Source organism: Arvicola amphibius, chromosome 9, assembly GCF_903992535.2.
Source record: "Arvicola amphibius chromosome 9, mArvAmp1.2, whole genome shotgun sequence".
Classification (NCBI taxonomy): Eukaryota; Metazoa; Chordata; class Mammalia; order Rodentia; family Cricetidae; genus Arvicola; species Arvicola amphibius.
Window position 1 is genome coordinate 7,008,590 of NC_052055.2, and position 20,085 is coordinate 7,028,674.

The 20,085-nt window shown below is 39.9% G+C and overlaps 1 protein-coding gene and 1 pseudogene across 3 annotated transcripts in view; one reads left to right on the top strand and one right to left on the bottom strand.

The window, feature by feature from the left end:
• The window catches only part of Oxr1 (oxidation resistance 1), a 349,606-nt gene that overhangs the window by 43,392 nt on the left and 286,129 nt on the right, over window positions 1-20,085 (top strand). The window lies entirely within an intron of this gene.
• On the bottom strand, window positions 19,039-19,974 carry LOC119823528 (annotated as a pseudogene).

Here is a 20,085-nt window from a genome sequence, read left to right on the forward strand (position 1 = left end):
ATTCACTTAGCTCTCAGAAGAACCATCTTCTGCTGTTATTGTAAAGATACTTAGCCTTTGGGGTTTTAGACATGGCTGAGCACTTTTGTAGAGAACCCAATTTGGGTTCTCATCACCCACATTGTTTAGCTCACAACTGTAGACGGAGGCTGCTTGTTCATTTCCCAGCCATCCAGGCCTGAATAATCACACAGAAACTATATTTGATTACAACATTGTTTGGCCTATTAGCTCAGGCTTCCTATTAACTAACTCTTATGTCTTAAACAATTTCTCTTTATCTGTATATCACCATGTGGCTGTGGCCTACCTGTAAGGCTCCAGGACATGTGTCTCTTTCAGCAACTACATGGTGTCTCCTCTGACTCTGCCTACTCTTTCTCTATATCCCTTCCAGTCTGGCAATATTCTGCTCTGTCACAGGCCAAACCAGCTTCTTTATTAACCAATAGCAATAAAATAATTCATAACATACAAAGGGGAAATCCCACATCACACCACCACCTGTAACTCCGCCTCCCAGGGATATAACACTCTTTTGTTACTTCTGTAGATAGGTGCATTTTACACACACACACACACACACACACACACACACACACACACACACGCACGCACGCACGCACGCATGTGTGCGCATAGAGGTACACATCGGTACACAGTAAAAAAAAATATTCTTCAAGAGAAACTTGGTCTTTGTTAATACTTCCCAAGCCTATGAAGTTTTTCTTTATATTTAATCTGTGCATGCTCTCCTTTGTTTATTTGTGGCTGTTCTTACTGAAGACCTCCTTGACCATATTGGAGATATGGTAAGAGCTAAGGACAGCAATAAACTTCTTGACCGTGATACCCAGTGCTGATATGCTCCTTTCTAGAGTCACTCCTTTGCCTTGTCTCTTCATCTGAACAGTAGTATCATCTATGGCCTAGAGTTGTTGTGAAGATCACACCAGTGAATGTATGAGTGTTCCCACTGCCTGTGGTGAGGAGTCTCATGCATGAGCATCCCCATTGCACATGGTGGGGATTCTCATACATGAGTGTTCCCACTGCCTGTGTGAGGATTTTCAAGCATGAGTGTTCTCACTGCACATGATGGTGATTCTCATGCATGAGTTTCCCATTGCATGTGGTGGGGATTCTCATGCATGAGTGTTCCCATTGCATGTGGTGGAGATTCTCATGCATGAGTGTTCCCATTGCATGTGGTGGGGATTCTCATGCATAAGTGTTCCCATTGCATGTGGTGGGGATTCTCATGCATGAGTGTTCCCATTGCACATGGTGGGAATTCTCATGCATGAGTGTTCCCATTGCATGTGGTGGGGATTTTCCTACATGAGTGCTCCCATTGCATGTGGTGGGGATTCTCATGCATGAGTGTTTCCATTGCATGTGGTGGGGATTCTCATGCATGAGTGTTCCCATTGCACATGGTGGGAATTCTCATACATGAGTATTTTCACTGCACATGGTAGGGATTCTCATGCATGAGTGTTCCCATTGCACGTGGTGGAAATTCTCATACATGAGTGTTCCCATTGCCTATGGTGGGAATTCTCATACATGAGTATTTTCACTGCACATGGTAGGGATTCTCATGCATGCTCATTCTTGAGTTAACCTGAAATTTGACAGTAACATTTTTTACTCTATCAAAATATTTATTTATATCCAAATGTGCTAATAAGATGTTAAAAGGAAAACTGTATAATATATTTTACATTTATATTTCTATGCAAATATACACAAATTATTTTGGTTTCATCTACTTTGCAAAAGGGAATAATACATTTTAATTAAGTTTTGCTAGAAGATAAAACTTCCTCTAAAAGTGAAGACATTGTATATGAGAAATTGTAAAGGAATAAATTTGGATGATATTATCTATCTAAAACTCATTTTATGACTTATAATAGTATAAAACAGGTATACTTATAGGCATCAACCTTAATCAATTGTTCTTCAGACTCTGGTCTGGGAATGTTTCTAAAATAACTTGAATTGACACCTTCATATTTATAAGTTTGAATACGAATTTTTGACTGATAGCTGGAAGGATAACATTTGGTGGGGATTTATAGTGTTGCCTCTGACATTCATTTCAGTTCATTTTCTTTATACATATCTTTATACATATCTCTTAATCTTTTACTCATTGAAAGAGCTCTCCCAAGATACATGTGCTGTACTAATAAAAGAGTGATCTGTGTCATGTCTCAGAGGGGTTGGGAATGCTGGCTAGGTACTCTTTCCTCGGTTGACTTGGATGTTAGCATCACTTGAGTTGGAAGTTCAATAGACAATAAGAAAAGGTAGGAAGGAAATGTTGAATGAAACCAGACTTACTTTCTAATGTGTATCCTTCCTTTGACAAGTCGTGTTGACTGTTAAGGACAGAAAACAAGTAACTGCTGACTCTTGCCTGTTGTTAACAAGCTCCTGTTTATCGGACCCATTTTGTCGTAGCCAGAGGCAGTTCACCTTCTCTCTGCTTATTTACCTCAATCTTTTCCAGAAGAGCCATAACTTCTGGCATCCCTTGTCCTTGCATTTGTACAGTTGTATTGCTTTCCTTAAGAATGATGTTGGGATGGGGTTTTTCTTTGTGAGCTGTTTTACCTGTATACGTTCGGCATTGGCTATATAAAGTTTATTTATTTATTTATTTATTTATTTATTTATTTATTTTAGTAGCAAATTATAAAACACTCAGGTCATTGTGCCACAGGAAGGGCTCCAGAGTCTTGTCTACATAGTAAGTGGGGTGTCTCCTCCTCTCTTGTCTACATAATAAGTGGGGTGTCTCCTCCTCTCTTCTCCTCTGCTTCTTCTCTACCCTTTCCACTTCCCCTTCTTCCTCCTGCTCTTCTGCTTCCTCTCCTTTTCCTCTTCTGCGTTCTCCCCCTTCTCTTTTACATTTGTTTCTTTACCTTTTTCTTATGATTACTTCAAACTAAGAAATACCACTATGCATGTCTGTTATTCTTTGACAGACATACATTATCTGGACTCAAATTTCAGCACTTGTAAACGTTTTCTCTCATACAGTGAGAAAGTTTCGCCATGTGGACAGCTGTGTGGTGATTGCAGATAGAGATCTGTATACCATTTGCTTTCCCCCAACACTCTCACACTCATTCCTCCATCAGCCATCTGACCAATGCCATTGGATGCCTGGACCCTGACTTCTCTAAGTGCCTGGAATATATTGGTGAATGCCCCAGATAGGAATTCCTACTTACTTTTGTAAAGCAGGAATGCTGTAAATAAAAAATTTAAAAACCCTAATGAGTTGGACATGGAGAAATTTTATAGCAATGTTATAAAATTAAAGTATGTAGCTTGTTACGAAGTGCTAAAAGTAAGTGGAATTTGCTGAGAAGCCATGTGGGGTAACATTAACTATGGTTGTCATAGTGTGCATTCTTGAGAAAATGGCTTGTGAATAGAGCCTGGAGTTGACAAGGGAGTGAGTCATATGACAGCTGGAAGAACAGTTCCGGTGGAGAGGACAGTTTGTGCAAGGACTGTGATGTTGGAGTGCATTCTGAGAATATGGAAGACTCTAGGAGGATGATGTTGCTGGAGCAAAGAAAGTGAGCACAAAAGACAATGGGACACTGGGAGGTGCAGAGAAGCCATGAAACCCTGTAGGGGTGCAGCTGCATCTTTTATTAAGCTTTATGCTAGGAGCGTTCTGTTTTAAAAATAGCATATATTATAAAAATAAAAATGTGATCAATACCTATTAACATTTTGTGAGAAAAGTAATTTGATTATTTTACATTTCAAGGAAAGCCCCACATACACACTTGTATAAATAATTTCCATGTATGATCAATTTTTGGCTTATAGTGTCAATTATGAAATGTAACATGGAAAAGATTTTTCGCTCTCTGACCTCTGGATTCCTTTTTTTTTGTGCTGCATTTGGGGTGAATGTGTCTGTGCTGGTCAGCTTATTGCTCTCTTTCGCAGTATTCTCCAGGAGATGGTTCAAAAGCAGCTGGGTGACTTTGTGAAAAGTCGAGGTGTGGGGAGCAATTTCATATCCTCCCCAAATTTCGAGTTTGAACCTGAAAGAAGTGACTTCTTGCTCTAGCTCTCTGATTTCATTTTAATTTCAAAACTAATTTCACACTTTTAAATGTTAAATCACTATAAGAGTTTTCAACTTTAAATCCAGGGTTATCTATTATCTCCCAGGCTAATTTCTTTTCTGATTAATTGTGAGTGTAGCAGACACCAGCCCAGAAATAGCAGAGGTCAGAATGCTTATTAGATGAGATTCTGATGCAATGTATAATTCATGGAATGTATTTGCTCTTCTGTTCCATCATCCCTAATTGAGATGTGTGTGCCTTGCTGGAGGCTCTACTTTGCTAGAGATGGCGAAATGTTCAGCTTCCTAGTGCTCTTATACTTTACAGAAAATAGTTTAGTTGTTTCGTGATTGCTTTCTTTATAAATATTTACTCTTCAACATACCCACTTGATTTTGTGTCTCCAGGTTCTCTAATTGTTGCTTGCACTATGCCAAAGGAATTTTGAGTAACAATTATAATTGAAGTTAATCTATTGACTAGAAAAATATAAATTTGCTTTTCTACATAATGGACCTTTCAAAATCCAGTGTTGCATTATTTTGGGTTTCAAATGAATGAAAAATTTGCTGTCTTTGGATTGATCCACAAGATTTTCCCAGAGCTTGTGGCAGAAACCCAATTCAAATCATCTTGTTGATAAAAAAGCATGGGAAAGGAGTGAGGTTGATTCAAACCTGGAAGATCTGGGGGGTTGAAACAGTACAACTTGGATTCTAGATGTCCAAATGTCTCTCTCACATAAATAACTTTTTATTTCAGCATCATTTTTTAAGCAATAAATGTCATCTATTATGGCCTTATAGCTAAGAATCTTGGAGAGGAGGCTGTGATGTTTTTCCCCGGAGTGTCCACAATTTCCTATGCTGGGCCATTCTTAGTCATGATATGCATTTGGAAAATGATTTTCATGTAGACAGGTGAGAAAGGAACACCGGTGGAGTACCCAAATGAGGCAGGCAAAGTGAGATGGTGTGAGTCATGGATGTGAGGTTGCATCTCTCTGAGAGGCAAGAGCAACTGCCAAAAAGTCAGCCATTTCTGATGCCAGGTGACAGTTACATTTTATCAACAGTACTTCTTTCAAGACAGCATGTTAAAGCTTCCTAGAACCACAGAGAGAGCTCAGCCACACCCACAGTCAAGAAGCAGAACCTCTCAAAGGGCAATCGCCACTGCTGATCATGCAGCCTACTTATACCTCTTAGGCATCTATAATGGAGTAAGTGTAGTAAAGTGTATTTTTGTTCAGTCAAGCAACATTCTTTGAAGTGTTAAAATAGAAGAATCAGGAACCTATTTGTATCTAAGAGAGTGAATTTTGGTTGTTCCATTAACCATTAGATATGTTCCTTATTGGTATTGCGAGACTCCTTTAACCCCTTTAAAGGTGTTTGGTAAACTAAAAGTGTTTTAGTTAGATTTGTTCCACAATAAAAAAAAGAAGAACATGAAGCTGTGTTCATTCTTTCTTGCTTTTTATGTAAAGTCTCCTTTCAAATAAAATCATCTACGTTGAAAGACAGGACAAAATTTGCTAAGCAAAAGATATGCAGCTATACTCTAGGGCATCTCTGTAAATCTTGTGTGAAGCATATCGCTCAGCTCTGCCTGAATCCTGCTATGCTGGACCACGTGAACAGCAATGTCAATCCTATATTTATCTATTATGGAAATGACATTTTTTTTCATTAGAGTCAAGAATAAAATGATAAAAAGGGACAAGAAACTGTTCACAAGGAAGATTCCCATGCGCATGAATAACACCAGATGAGGATTCTTTAGAACCTGCTGTTTTAGATCAGAAAACCTTAATGCCTTGGAGGGTGTCAAGAGCAGATTTCTTACCATTTTGTCATTATTTAAATCTGAACATCTTCACTTGAATCAGCTGGGTTGTCCTTTGCTGATTCTGAAGGTAATGGCTCCTCCCCCTCCAGCCTTGATTGCCATTTTGGCTCTCCAGGTACCTTGCCTGCTATGAGGTATGTCCTCTCCAACCCACACTGCATTCAGGCTCACCATTCTGAAACATAAAGCTTTACTTGCTAATTCTCAGTTTGGTACTCATCAGTGACATCCTCAGCTATTGGAAAAAAAATGTAGACCTTCCCTTGTGCTTTGTGTTAGACCTTGACTATAGGCAGAAGCTCTTCTCCCTGAGTACAGCCATAAAAGTGGACTTCCTATATCTTAGTTTCTTCATTAGTAATGGAGAAGTTGAAATAATTGAAGTAATATCAGTCTTATAGACTTGTCTCATGAGAAACACATGAGAAGAAAATATCCATGTCTTACTCATCGTGATACTAGGCCTAATGTTTGGATGCTCCACCCCATGACCAATCTCCTAGATATCCCTCAGTTCAAGCCCATGTTTTAGCCACAGCAAATGTCTTAGTTTCTGAAAAGCCTGTCCACATTCATCTGTTTCTCTCACTACAATAAAGAGCTGAAAATTCATGGTTATATGTATTTGAGTTTAAAGTATTTACTATGGTGCCAATGAAGGAGTTGTTTAGTTCAGACAACTGTACATTCTTCAAAGTAGAACTGGTTTCACGTACTTTCTTCAGTTCCATCTCTCAGTGGGGCAGCGCCGAGGCTACATGCTATAGAGCATTTCACAGGGGCACAGGCGGCCACATGACCATCGGGGCCCAGGCAGCCATGTGCTGCTGAGGCTGTTATTTGGGCTGAATATGGTAGCTTCTTGAGAGACTTAATACTTTTCTAACTAGGCAATTTTATTTAACCTCCCCAAACTAAATGCTTTAAAATATTTTTTTTTGTGGAATTAAAACTTTATTTCAGCAGTAATTTCCCCAGGAATGACCTTGGCATGCTGTTTTCTACTTAAAGGTTTATGGCAAATGGGTATTAAGAACTCATAGACTGTGGGTTGTCTTCATAAGACCCTACTTTACACTAAAAAGAACAATACTAATTGTAGGTATCTGTTGCTGGGGTGACCAGCTCTACCATCCCTGGGTTAATATCTGGTCCTCTCTTGATCAGTAATGGAAAGGTTAGTCAGTGGCCTGACCCTGATAAAACCACCAGGGGTTTTTCTTCTACAAAGAAATGTGTGGTTGCTTCTGGAAAGCTTCTAAGAACTCAGAAACAGTAAATATTTTGTAAGCTCCACAAGGCAGGGTTTTTTAAAATATTTTTTAAAATAAGGATCAAATGGCTTCTTAGAAATGCCTTTTCGAAAGATGAAAAGTTGGAAGGAATTGTAGCTCACAACGCAGAGCTGAGATGACGGAGATTCTCTGAGCATATTGCAGTGACTTGGTGTGGCACACTGCCCATAATTCACTGCACGACCGTGAACGAGTCATGCTCAAGACTCACTTGGCTCTTGGATGTGTATTAACTATTTCTCCAATATTATTTTACCTGTTACGTAAAGAATTAGGTTCCCTTTATCAACCTCCCCCAATAAGTCAACATTTCATCCCATGACAGAAAAAGACCCTTCTGATGTATTCTGATTGTATAGTATCAACTAAACTCTTAAAATTAACTTTACTCAGGTGATATTGGATATATTCAATTAATTAAAATCAAATGTCTGAAAAACTGCTTTAAATGTTAGTTGAAGTTACTGTTACTGTCGATTAATTTGTTGCTAAAACACTTGTCTGGCTCCATTTAGCTTATTTACATCTTGGTGTGACCACAGTGCTTCAGATGTACCTGTAAAATGAATTATACAATTATTTTAAATGAGTTCTATATTAGTTTGATCGCACAACTATAATATGTTCCAGCTTTCAAGTTACCTGATTTGGATCACAAAAAGGAATGTCACACCATCTTGTCATTTTTATTTTGTAAGGGAAATACTGAGTGGAGGCTCTTTAAGGGGGTGTTTCTTGGCATTCCTTGTGATGTATTTTGTAGAGCATATTATAGTATCTTTCTTATCCATGAAGTATTTTCCCCCATAAGATAAGTAATCTTTTTTTTTTTTGGGGGGGGGGGTTAGAATTTAAAATCGAGTCTTGTGTTCCGGAACTGGGAAGCAAGTATGAGAAAAGGTCTAGGGTAACTAAGTAGATAATAAAATTAGCATCTTAGAGATTAGAGCCAGACATTCTGCATCTTAAGAATCAGTGTTTGCTACATTTTGTCTTTGAGATGGACTTTTTCCAGTCTCTCTCTACTCTGTGAGACAACTGGCAAGTTTGATTGTATGAGTGTAGGTAGTTAAGACCCTGGCCCTGCTCCCTAGAAGTTGCTGATGGCTGTACCTGCTTTATGCCTATGAAGCTGTGTTTTGGTAATGCCTAAGGAATTCGCTGTCAGGGCCCAAGAAATTTTCTGTCAGGGTCCTGCAAGTGTTTAGGCAAAAACTAGCTAACTGTAGGGAGAGCTATGAGAGGGAAAATTGGGTTTGGAGATGTATGCCTTGTAATTGATACATGGCCTGCTATGTGTGCCCATACTTGATCTTCTTTGGGGATCATGCCACCGTTTATAATATATAAAGAAATTCACCTTTTTTTCTCTATGTAATTTAGTGATCCTTTTTGGTATATTCAAAAACTTTAAAATCATCACCACCATCTAGTTCTAGAACTCTCTAGTACCCCTATTGAAGCCTCTTGCCATTGGCAGTCACTTTATACGTCTTTTCCCAGTCCTTAGTGATCATGGTCTATTATCTTTTTGTATGGATGTCTGTATTCTGAACATTAGATAGAAATGAGATTCTGCAGTATGTGGTCTTTGTGTCTGGATCCTTAGTTCAGCTTGTTTTCAAGATTCATTCATGATATAACTCTCTGTTTAGACTCTGAATATCCCAGGATGAGCATTAGTATGTGGTAAATGCTTAAAAAATTGAATGAATGTATCCTATAAGACTCATCTTCATTCTGCCCTCCTGGAAATCCAGAACTGAAGGCTAAGCCTTACTCACACCGTTCTTCATGGGAGGCCATGACTCTCTGTACCTTCCCTTCTATTGTGCCTTTGTCCACTGAGTAAGCATGGCACTGTCATCCCAATGCCTATTTCCCATGATTAAATCAGAGGACACACTAATCCAAGTGGTTTCTAGATTATCTGATTCCTATTCTAAGTGGTAATCCTTCACATTAAGAGCTTCATTTGACCTCTAAATAAAATTTTAACTGGCTACCTAGACAATAAAGATAAAAGTTGAAAGGGTAACTGCAGTGGCTGTATTGCTTTTTTTAGACTCTTTGGTGATAAAGCACAAGTTTTGGGGACACAGGAGATCTGTTTCTTCAAGCCGCATAAGGTGCAGTGATGAGATAGAGCGGAAGAGGGTCCCGCTTGGCTCTCCCAGGATTCCTCTAGTGGGCAGTGTAGGGAAGAACCGAAGTTTTCTGGTAGGGATTAGGCAATGCTAATAACAGTTCTGAGACAAGGTGTCTTTCTTCAGGGTGCTGCGGCTGTTGGTCATCTGAGTCACTTCCCATGAAGGCTGTGGGTTGGAATGTAGTCATTCACAAACTGGCATGCGTAGACCTAAACGACCAGTTCCTTAGTAGTGCATTACCGCCTTCCATTCACTTTTCCAGTGCAGGTTGATGCATAAACTCAAACTAATGCATTACAATCTAAATGTAACGCTGGATTTTAATTTTGGGGTACAGTTTACTGCCTTTCCCTTTCCTCCCACAATTCATTCCTGTGAGGAAGGGCTTAATGGCAAGCCTCAAGACATTGCCTTCAACTTTCTTTCCCGAACTTGTGGGCCCTGCTGTGCCTTCCTCTGGAGAAAATACCACATAGGAGAATATTTGCTACTGTGGTAGACTGAAAAACTTTTCAATATTTCTTATCATGACTGCAGGGTCATAACAGCTTCTTAGTGGTTTGGGAATGTTTGCATTAATCAATGCCATTAATAACAGTCACTGAAGCTGGTTCATATTTTGTTGGATAAATGACTATGTCATGATGGTAGGGTATAATATGCCTTTAGTAATTCCAACTTATTTAAATTTTGTGGCTGAAAATTTAAGAAGTTATGCTTACTCTGTTTTCTAATTGGGGAATGATCTGTTAATTACAAAGCATGTATGAAAATGTTTAGATTTGTAATTAACATGACAGCACAAATATGATTCATGAATATGTTTTTTCCAGATGGGATTTTAATTGTGGTTTATAAAAGTCAAATATCTCTAATATATGCTACATTAATTAATTAAAAAGGGTAAGATATTATGTAGACGACTATAGCCTAAATATATTCTGCACGCCTGGCGTTAGGACCAATGCAAATCAACTAAACGTAGAGCTGCCCTAACATGGGAAGCCCAAACAAATTGCTTGAAGGAGGAAGAGAAGTTGAAACATCTTTGGGATGCTAAAAAGTACAGTGTTTCATAAGGCCACACACCGGGTGACCTCGTTTAGCTTCCTTGTTCCGCAGAGCACAAGTTTGGCATCATTGGTTGTATAGCCCAGAACCTTCTACGTGATAAGCGGGGTCCTGGGATGTAGGCCAGCTCAGGCCTCTATCAACTTCGTTATATCATTCTGCTTGTTACAAAACAGCCAGTCAGTGCCTAGATCCAGAGAGGTTTAAACACTGTCAGGTTTGTTGTTGTTTAAATTCTTATATATATTGACCTTCCAAACACTAGAGGTTTGAAGGGGACAAAATGAAATATACTCCCTAAGGAAGAAGTGGACACCAACGTTTCCACTGGAAACTTAGACAATTGCTTTTACTTATGTGGAAATGTACGCAGAGTTCCATTTTCAAAAGAATTTTACTTCATTATTTAAAATCATACATAAGAAAAACATAAAATTATAAAAGGTTTTCTAAAAACTACAACAACATGGGATTTTACAGGTTGAGGTAAACAAATAAAAATAGTCAAAAATCTCAAAATTATTAAGTTTGGTTTTACTTGAAGTAAGGCACAAGTGTGATTAGTGTCTGTCTGTCTCTTGTGTGTGTGTGTGTGTGTTGTGTGTGTTGTGTGTGTGTGTGTGTGTGAGTGTGTATGTGTGTGTTGCACCCATTCACCTGCTGGTCTGTATATACACCCCATGAATTCACATGCCTGCGGAGGCCAAAAGACATTATTAGACCCTGGATCTGGGGTTGGAGATGGTTTAGGAGTCACCTGATGTAGGTGCTGCAAGCTGAACACAGTCCTCTGTGAGAGCAGCCAGTGCTCTTAACTGGTGAGCACCTGTCTGTGCTGACACAGGATTTCCTAATGATCTGGAGCTCACCGAGTAGGATAGGTTGCTGGCCAGTGAGTCCCAGTATCCTCCCGACTCCACCGTCTCAGCACTGCTATTGTAAATCGTGTCCTAGAGACGAGCTCATTAATGGAGCTTTCAGGGATGGAGTCCAGGTACTAATGCTTCTAGAGCAAGCACTTCACTAATTGCTCTATGTACCCAGTTCTTACAACTCTTAGACTGTCATTATCTCGTAAATTATTTGTGTTTTATGACTTCTATTCTCTGAAATGTATTCATTGATATCTATAGAAAGTTTACTACTTTATAGGAAAATATGAATTTATGTTGCCACATTTTTTGCGTCTTCCTTCCTTTCTTTTTTCTTTTTTCCTTTCTATCTTCTCTCTCATCAATCTAATTAGTTAACAAGTAAATTTGTGAACACTCTGTTTCTCTTATCAAAAGAGGAAATTTACATCTCTAATCTATATGAACAAAATTATTTTTATTTTATTTTTTACTCTTTATAAAAATAAATTTTCATACAGTGTATTTCAGTTATAGTTTTTTCTCCCCCAGTTTGTCCCAGATCCTCCCCACACCCCCAAAATTCACATCCTTTCTTGCTCTTTGTAATTAGGAAACAAACAGGCCTCTAAAAAAGAAAAAGAAAAGAATAATAAAGTGATATAAAATAAAAACAAATGAAACTGAATGAGACCAAACAAACAAATGGAAAAAACAAAGAGGCAAAGAAAGAGCAAAAGTAACACAAATATATAGAGAGACACAAATGTTGGCAAACACACAAATCCCATAAAAATACAACATCAGAAACCGTGATGTATGAGCAAAAGACCTGTAGAAAAAAGAAAACAAATGCCAAAAAAAAATCATTATAAGACTTATAAGCCTTCTGAAATAACACTGAATTTCTTTTGTATTAGCCATCTACTTCTGGGCTTAGGGTCTGGCCTTCATGGTTTGCGTAGGTTTGTATATCCTGAGAAACACCTTTGGAGAAAACTATTTTTTCATTTGTAAATGGTTATCAGGTGGAGACGGTTTCTGGGTTGGGGGTGTATGTGTGTGTCCACTTCCATCGTCAGTGCTAGGGCCCCGTCTGGCTTAGACCAGTGCAGGCCCTGTCATATTGCCAGGGTTTCTTAGAGTACATATGTGCAGTGGTCCTGCTGTGTTTAGAAAGCCTCGCTTCCTCTGTGTCACAGATCCCCTCTGGTTTTTACAGTCTTTCCATTTCCTCTTTCATGGGGATCCCTGAACCGTGATGGAAGGGAATTAATGGAGACATTCCATTTAGAACTAAGTGTGCCAAAGTCTCTCCTTCTCTGTGTGTTGTCTGGCTGTGGATGTCTGATGAGACATTTTGTTGCTGTGTTCCTTTAGCAGAACAGTAGTATTTGCTACTCCCCTAGGTCCCTGGTCCTTGGCCACATGAGCACTGTCAGAGATGGGTTCCAATTTATGGAGTGACCCTTAAATCCAATCAGCTATTACTTGGTCACTCCCACAAGCTTTGTGTCACTATTGCAGCTCGGTCAAATGCATGTAGGTCACCATTGTAAATAAGATGGTTTGTAGCTGAGTTTGTATTTAGCTTTCTTCTTTGGTAGCAGGCAAAACCAGGACCCTGAATACTAGTAATTAAAAATCAAGTTTCCAGGTAGGTGCAAGTTCTACCACTTATTGTTCAGTGAGTTCTGTAGGCATTATCTTCCACAATAGGGCCTTACCACCAGTTGTGGAGGGCAACCTGTAGCATTCGAAGTAGCCTGGGGTATTTTGTGGTTCCCGTGGGTCCCCTTTGATTAGCTATCACCCATGCCTTGATTTGGAGGCTTCAGTTGTCCAACAGGGTTGTTCAGCTGGGGCTCAGGCACCTCTGTTACTTGGCAATTCTAATTAGATCATCTTCATATATGTATATAATTTAGAAAGTTTCTTTCTTATTATTTATATTTCTTTGATCTCCTTCAGTTGCTTTATAGTTCTAAATAAGACTTCAAGCACTATATTGATTAGGTATGGAAATAGTGGGCAACCTTGTCCTGATTTTAGTGAAAATGCTTAGAATTTCTCTCCATTTAAGTTGACATTGACTGTGTGATTGCTGAAAGTTGCCTTTATTATGTTGACATATGTCCCTTGTATGTTTATTCTTTTCAGAACTTTTAGCATGAAGCGGTTTTAGATTTTGCTAAAAGCCTTGACTGCATCTAATGAGATGATCAGGTAGCTTTTGTCTTTCCGTATGTTTATTGGTTTTCAGCCCTCAGTTTGGATAATTTGGATAGATGTCTACTCCTTTCAGGCATTGTATCTTCTTTTAGTTCTAGAACTTTCAGGTTTCTATTAAATTACTAATATTAGATTTTTTTCCATTTTGTTTTTGTGATGTAGGCATTTAGTTTTATAAACTTGTTTCTTAGAACTACCTCCATTGTGTACCATAAGTTTGGGTTTATTTTGTTTTCATTTTCATTCAATTATAAAGAGTTTTTAAACAACTCTGAGGTTCCATCTTATACCTGTAAGAATGGCCAAGAGCAAAAACACTGATGACAACTTATGCTGCAGAGGTTGTGAAGTAAAGGGAACACTTTTCCATTGCTGGTGGGAGTGTAAGCTGGTACAGCTCCTTTGGATATCAGCATGGCAATTTCTCAGAAAATTAGAAAACAACCTTCCCAAAACCAGCAATCCCACTTTTGGGTATATATCCAAAGGATGCTCAATCATGCCACAAGGACATGTGCTCAACTATGTTCATAGAAAAATTGTTTGTCATAGTAGAACCTGAAAATAACCTAAATGTCCCTTGACCAAAGAATGGATAAGGAAATTATGGTACATTTACACAATGGAGTACTACACAACAGAAAAAATAATAACATCTTAAAATTTGTGGGCAAATGGATGGATCTAGAAAACACCATATTGAGTGAGGTAACCCAGACCCAGAAAGACAAATATCATATTTACTCACTCATAAGTGGCTTTTAGACATAAAGTAAAGAAAACCAGCCTAGAAATCACAATCCCAGAGAACCTAGACAACAATGAGGACCCTAAGAGAGGCATACATGGATCTAATCTACATGGGAAGAAGAAATAAACAAAATCTCTTGAGTAAATTGGAAGCATGGGGACCATGGGAGAGGGTTGAAGGGGCAGGGGGAGAGGAAGGGAGGGGAACAGAGAAAATGTATGGCTGAATACAACCAATAAAAAGTTTTTAATTTCTTTCTTGATCCATTTTTCATTCAGTAGTGAGTTGTTGAGTAGCCATGAGTTTGTAAGCTTTCTGCTGTTGATGTCCAGCTTTAGCCAGTGGTGGTTACTGTCTTAGTTAGGGTTGCTCTTACTATGATGAAATACCATACTTGGGGAGGAAGGTACTTTTTTCCATATTATTGTTCATCATTAGAGGAAGACAGGACAGCAACTACAACTGGGCAGAAACTTGGAGGAAGTAGTTGATGTAGAGGACAGGGGGAATTGCTGCTTACTGGGTCCCTCCTCACGTTTTATTCTGCTGTTTGCTTATAGAACCCAGGACTACCAGCCCATGGATGGCACCACCCACCATAGACTATCATTAATTTAAAAATGTAAAAGTCTTACAAGCTTGCCTACAGCTTGGTCTTACAGAGACATTTTCTCAAATTAGTTGCCTCTAATGACTCTAGCCTCTATCCAGCTGACATAAAGCTAACTGCATAGTTCAATGGGATGCAGGGTGTTGCTACAGTTTTCTTGTGTCTGTTGAGATTTGCCTTGTGTTCAAGTCCATGATCAATTTCCAAGGACACTCCACAAGCTCCTGAGATGTGCTATATTGTGTTGTGTCTGGGTGAAATGTAATGTAAGTATCTGCTAAGTCCATTTAGTGTATGACATCAGTTAGCGCTAGCATTTCTCTGTTAAGTTTTTTCTGGATGGCCTGTCTATTGGCAAGAGGGGGGTATTGAAGTCCCCCATTATCAATGTATGAGGGTCAATGTGTGATTTAAACTTTACTAATGTTTCTTTTAAAGCATGGGTGCTCTTGTATTTGGGGCATAGATGCTAAGAATTGAAATATCATATTAGTGGATTATTTTTTCCCTTTAATGAGTCTGAAGTATTCTTCCCTATCTCTTAATTAATTTTGAGTTGAAGTCTAGTGTGTTAGATATGCTGTTATTGCTTGTGTTTTCATTCTGGTGACTAGGCATCTGAGTTTCAGATGACTGTAAACCTAGGTGTTGATATCTGGTCTTATCTTCCTTGGTTTCTGTTGTCCTCTCTGGGGTGGGTGGTGCCTGTGTGTTGCATGGTAAAGAGTTTCCCCTGAGTCTCTGCTAGGTGGAACTACCAAGGATCTAAAAGGGGTCCTCTAGGTAGATCTTGTTTCTAGGTAAGGGGAGCTGACAGGCAGAGATGGGGATTTATCTAGAAGGAAAGGGGTAAAAGGCCTACAGGAGGATGGGCTTCAACCACCAAGAGGATCAGATCTGATTCTTTGGAAACCACAATGAGCGGGTTTCTAGGGAGAGACTGTCTCTGGCATTGGTGGGTGAGACAAAATGATTGGGCAAGGAAGAAAGGCTGTTGGAGAGATTTGCTTGGTCCTTTTGGAGGAGAACACAGAGAAAGGAGTTCATGAGCACAGAGAAAGGAGTCCATGAGCACAGAGAAAGGAGTGGCCATGGGCACAGAGAAAGGAGTGGCCATGGGCACAGAGAAAGGTGTGGCCATGGGCACAGAGAAAGGAGGGGCCATGGGCACAGAGAAAGGAGGGGCCATGGGCACAGAGAAAGGAGTGGCCACAACCACAGCAGGTGGTCTGCTCCAAGCTGGGAATAAGACTGGAGCTAGAGTTGGAAGACAGGAAGAACAGTTAAAAATTGCCTCCCTGGTTCCCTGGCTGTCTGCGAGCTAGATTTTAGGTGGAGACTGGCTCTGGCATTGGCATGTGAGACAGAGGAAACAAAATGGTTATCTTGGTATCGTCTTCCATTTACTGTTACTTCCCTGGCTCTTAAGAGAATCCATAGTTCAGTTCGCATTTCATCTTTCCTCTTCACAGTGACATTCCATTCTTCTGTTTCTTCAGTGAGGAAGTGGTTTGAAAGTGCACTTTGGTGCTTGGTGCCTCACTGATGCATTTTCTCATGAGTGTTGATAGATTTACCAAGTACGGGTGGAGCACATACACGAAGACCATTATGGACAGTGACTGTGCACAGCTATCTAGAGGAACACAGTTGGCCTGTCCTGCTGCCCTCACAGCTGTGAGTAGACCCTACCAATACCATTTCAGTGCGAGTGCCAAAGTATCTATGTGCTATTCTGCCTTCTGCCTGAAGTCTCAAAGAGTACGGCATTTACTATCAGGTGTTTATTATAAAACTCCAAGAAAGTGCTATTCTTTTCCCCACTATTAAGTTGATGAAACTTTATCAAGTGAGGACAGAATTTGAAGCTTGAAGGATTAGATGAAATAAAGTACAAGTACTACCAACCGAATTGGAGATACGATAAGCACTTCAGACATTATGGTGTATAAATGTGAGGTGATTATAAAAATATGACTAGAAATAAAGCCCAATATATACTAGGTTTTATTGTCTAATGTGTAAGCAATATCCTTTGCATTTGGATATTTCTTTTACAAAACGCGGTTTTCTAAGACAATAAAAAATGTTTGACAAATTTATAGTACAAAGCACTTCTGAAAGGAAGACTTAGACTCATCATTCATTCACACTTTTATAAAGAACCTGTATTCTTTAAACCCCTTCACTGCGGCCCTGATATTCCTGCTGAGGTGACTACACAGATAACCTGTCATTGGAGCAGCTGTCAGTGACAAACCAGAGAGAAAGTTTCCTCAGATTCAAAGAGGTCATAATAGGGACTTGCCAAGGGGCTCACTGGGAAACCCTGAAATTGTCTCTGGGCCAGCCTCTTGGAGACAGCAGAGGTGTGCCTAATGATGGGCTTTAAACCAGCTACCTGAGACACCAGATGTCCTATTTTTATTTTTGATTCCTTTTCAACCCTTCCATGTTCACAAATGCTTAGAGATATGTTACGTTGTCTTGTTGTGAATTTTCTTCCTAAGTCTCGCCTCTTTTGAGCTGAGCCTTCTCTGATCACATATGAAATCATAGTCTGAGCACCGCTAGTCTGTGACTTGTTTTTAGTCACAACAATTATTATTTCTTGACTTAATATCCCTTTAATATTTTGTGTCCTTTTTTCTTTAATAGGACCTAAATCCTTCAGTGACAAGGGAGTTTCTTTCCTCTCCTAGCATTCTGGCACATGTCACTCTTCCTGTCCTTTGAGCATGTGTTAGACAAAGGAATAACTGTAAAAGCGCCAGGAATCCTAGAGAAGCGTGACTTGAATCTTTGCTGCCTTCTACAGAGTTAGCATCTCGAACTTTCTCTCTTGAGCCTCTGTATCATTTGACATTTATAGATATTTGCAAAGCCTTTGCAGCCGATCTTGCAAATCCCAAAGCCACATTAGACAAGCTTGCATCATTCTTAGTGCACAGATCAGCAAATAGAAACAGTAGAAGTATTGAGTGAACCCAGACTTTGACAGCTTTTTTGACTCAAGAGAACAGAAAACATCTTAATGACTATTATTAACCTTACCTTTTTATATATCACACCTCAAAGGTGTTGCATGCCAATATTTTTCTAGGCCATGTCTGTAAATAGTTTCCTTTACAATTACTGCCATTAATTAATTTGTGTCTTTGCAATAAGACCACCATATAACATATAAATACTCTTGTATGTCATGAAGAACATATTCAACAGGTATAGGATATAAATTTAGGTTGAGGAGTCTTGAATTAAGAAATTTAAGATTAAGGAATAAAAAAAGATACTTAAAATGGTATATTGTTCTTTTTATAAATAATAATATAGAATTTCCTCATTTATTAGACAGTCTACCTAGACTCATATCTGTTAGTAGTAAAATTAACATAGTTAAACATTCTAGAGAGTAAAGGAAACGTTAAATAAAAAGCTCCCACCCTCTAGGGGAACTTCAGTATAGCAGGAGGTGACAACTTCACAAGTTGGAGATGTGTCATTTAATAATACACACACACATAAACATACATACACACATAAATACACACACACATAAACATACATACATGTGCATAAACGCACATATACAGAGAAACATATACACACATAAGCATACATATATGCACAAACATACGTACACATATAAATGCACACGCACACACATAGGCATATGTACACACATAAACATAATGCAAACATACATATGTACACTAGTGAACATGCATATACATGCACACACATACACACATAAATGTATATGCACACACATAAACATATATACATGCATACAAACATATATACACACATAAACAACTTTTAAAAAGGAAGCATCTTTGCTCTCTATTTTTTTTGAGGGGTACAATGAACTTTATTGATGGTATTCAAGAGAGTAGGGCTCTCTAAGCCCCTCCTGCTATTCTGGGATTCTGGGATGGAAACTGAGGGAGATGCTCAGTGTCAAAGGCTGAGTTAGGACAGGAACTGCTCAGCAGCCGAGGGCCTCTCTCTTGCTGTGTTCTTGCTGGGGTAGGTGGTCCAGAGCAGGCTTCTTACTCCTTGGAGGCCATGTAGGCCATGAGGTCCACCACTCTGTTGCTGTAGCCGAATTCATTGTCTTACCAGGAAATGAGCTTTACAAAGTTGTCATTGAGAGCAATGCCAGCCCAGCATCAAAGGTGGAAGAGTGGGAGTCACTGTTAAAGTCACAGGAGACAACCTGGTCCTCAGTGTAGCCCAGGATGCCCTTTAGTGGGCCCTCAGATGCCTGCTTCACCACCTTCTTGATGTTGTCATACTTGGCAGCTTTCTCCAGGCCGCATGTCAGATCCACGACGAACACATTGGGGGTAGGAACACGGAAGGCCATGCCCGTGAGCTTCCCGTTCAGCTCTGGGATGACTTTGCCCACAGCCTTGGCAGTGCCAGTGGATGCAGGGATGACGTTCTGGGCAGCGCCACGGCCGTCTCGCCACAGCTTCCAAGAGGGGCCATCCACAGTCTTCTGGGTGGCCGTGATGGCATGGACTGTGGTCATGAGCCCTTCCACAATGCCAAAGTTGTCATGGATGACCTTGGCCAAGGGGCTTAAGCAGATGGCGGTGCAGGAAGCATTGCTGACAATCTTGAGGGAATTGTCATACTTGTCATGGTTCACACCCATCACAAACATGGGGGCATCTGCAGAAGGGGCGGAGACGATGACCTTTTTGGCCCCACCCTTCAAGTGGGCCCCAGCCTTCTCCATGGTGGTGAAGACACCGGTCGACTCCACAACATACTCAGGCGCCGGCATCACCCCATTGGATGTTGGCGGGATCTCGCTCCTGGAAGATGGTGGTGGCCTTCCCATTGATGACAAGCTTCCCATTCTCAGCCTTAACTGTGCCTTTGAACTTGCCGTGGATGGAGTCATACTGGAACATGTAGACCATGTAGTTGAGGTAAATGAAAGGGTCATTGAGGGCAACAACGTCCACTTTGCCAGAAGTGAAGGCAGCCCTGGTAACCAGGTGTCCAATACGGCCAAATCTGTTCACTCCGACCTTCACCATCGTGTCTCTGGAAGGAGGCTGGCACTGCACGAAAAGAAGCGGCTGTCTCTAGAACAGGGAGGAGCAGAGAGCCTGCTCTCTAAAGTACATAAGTGGAGGACTATAGGTCAG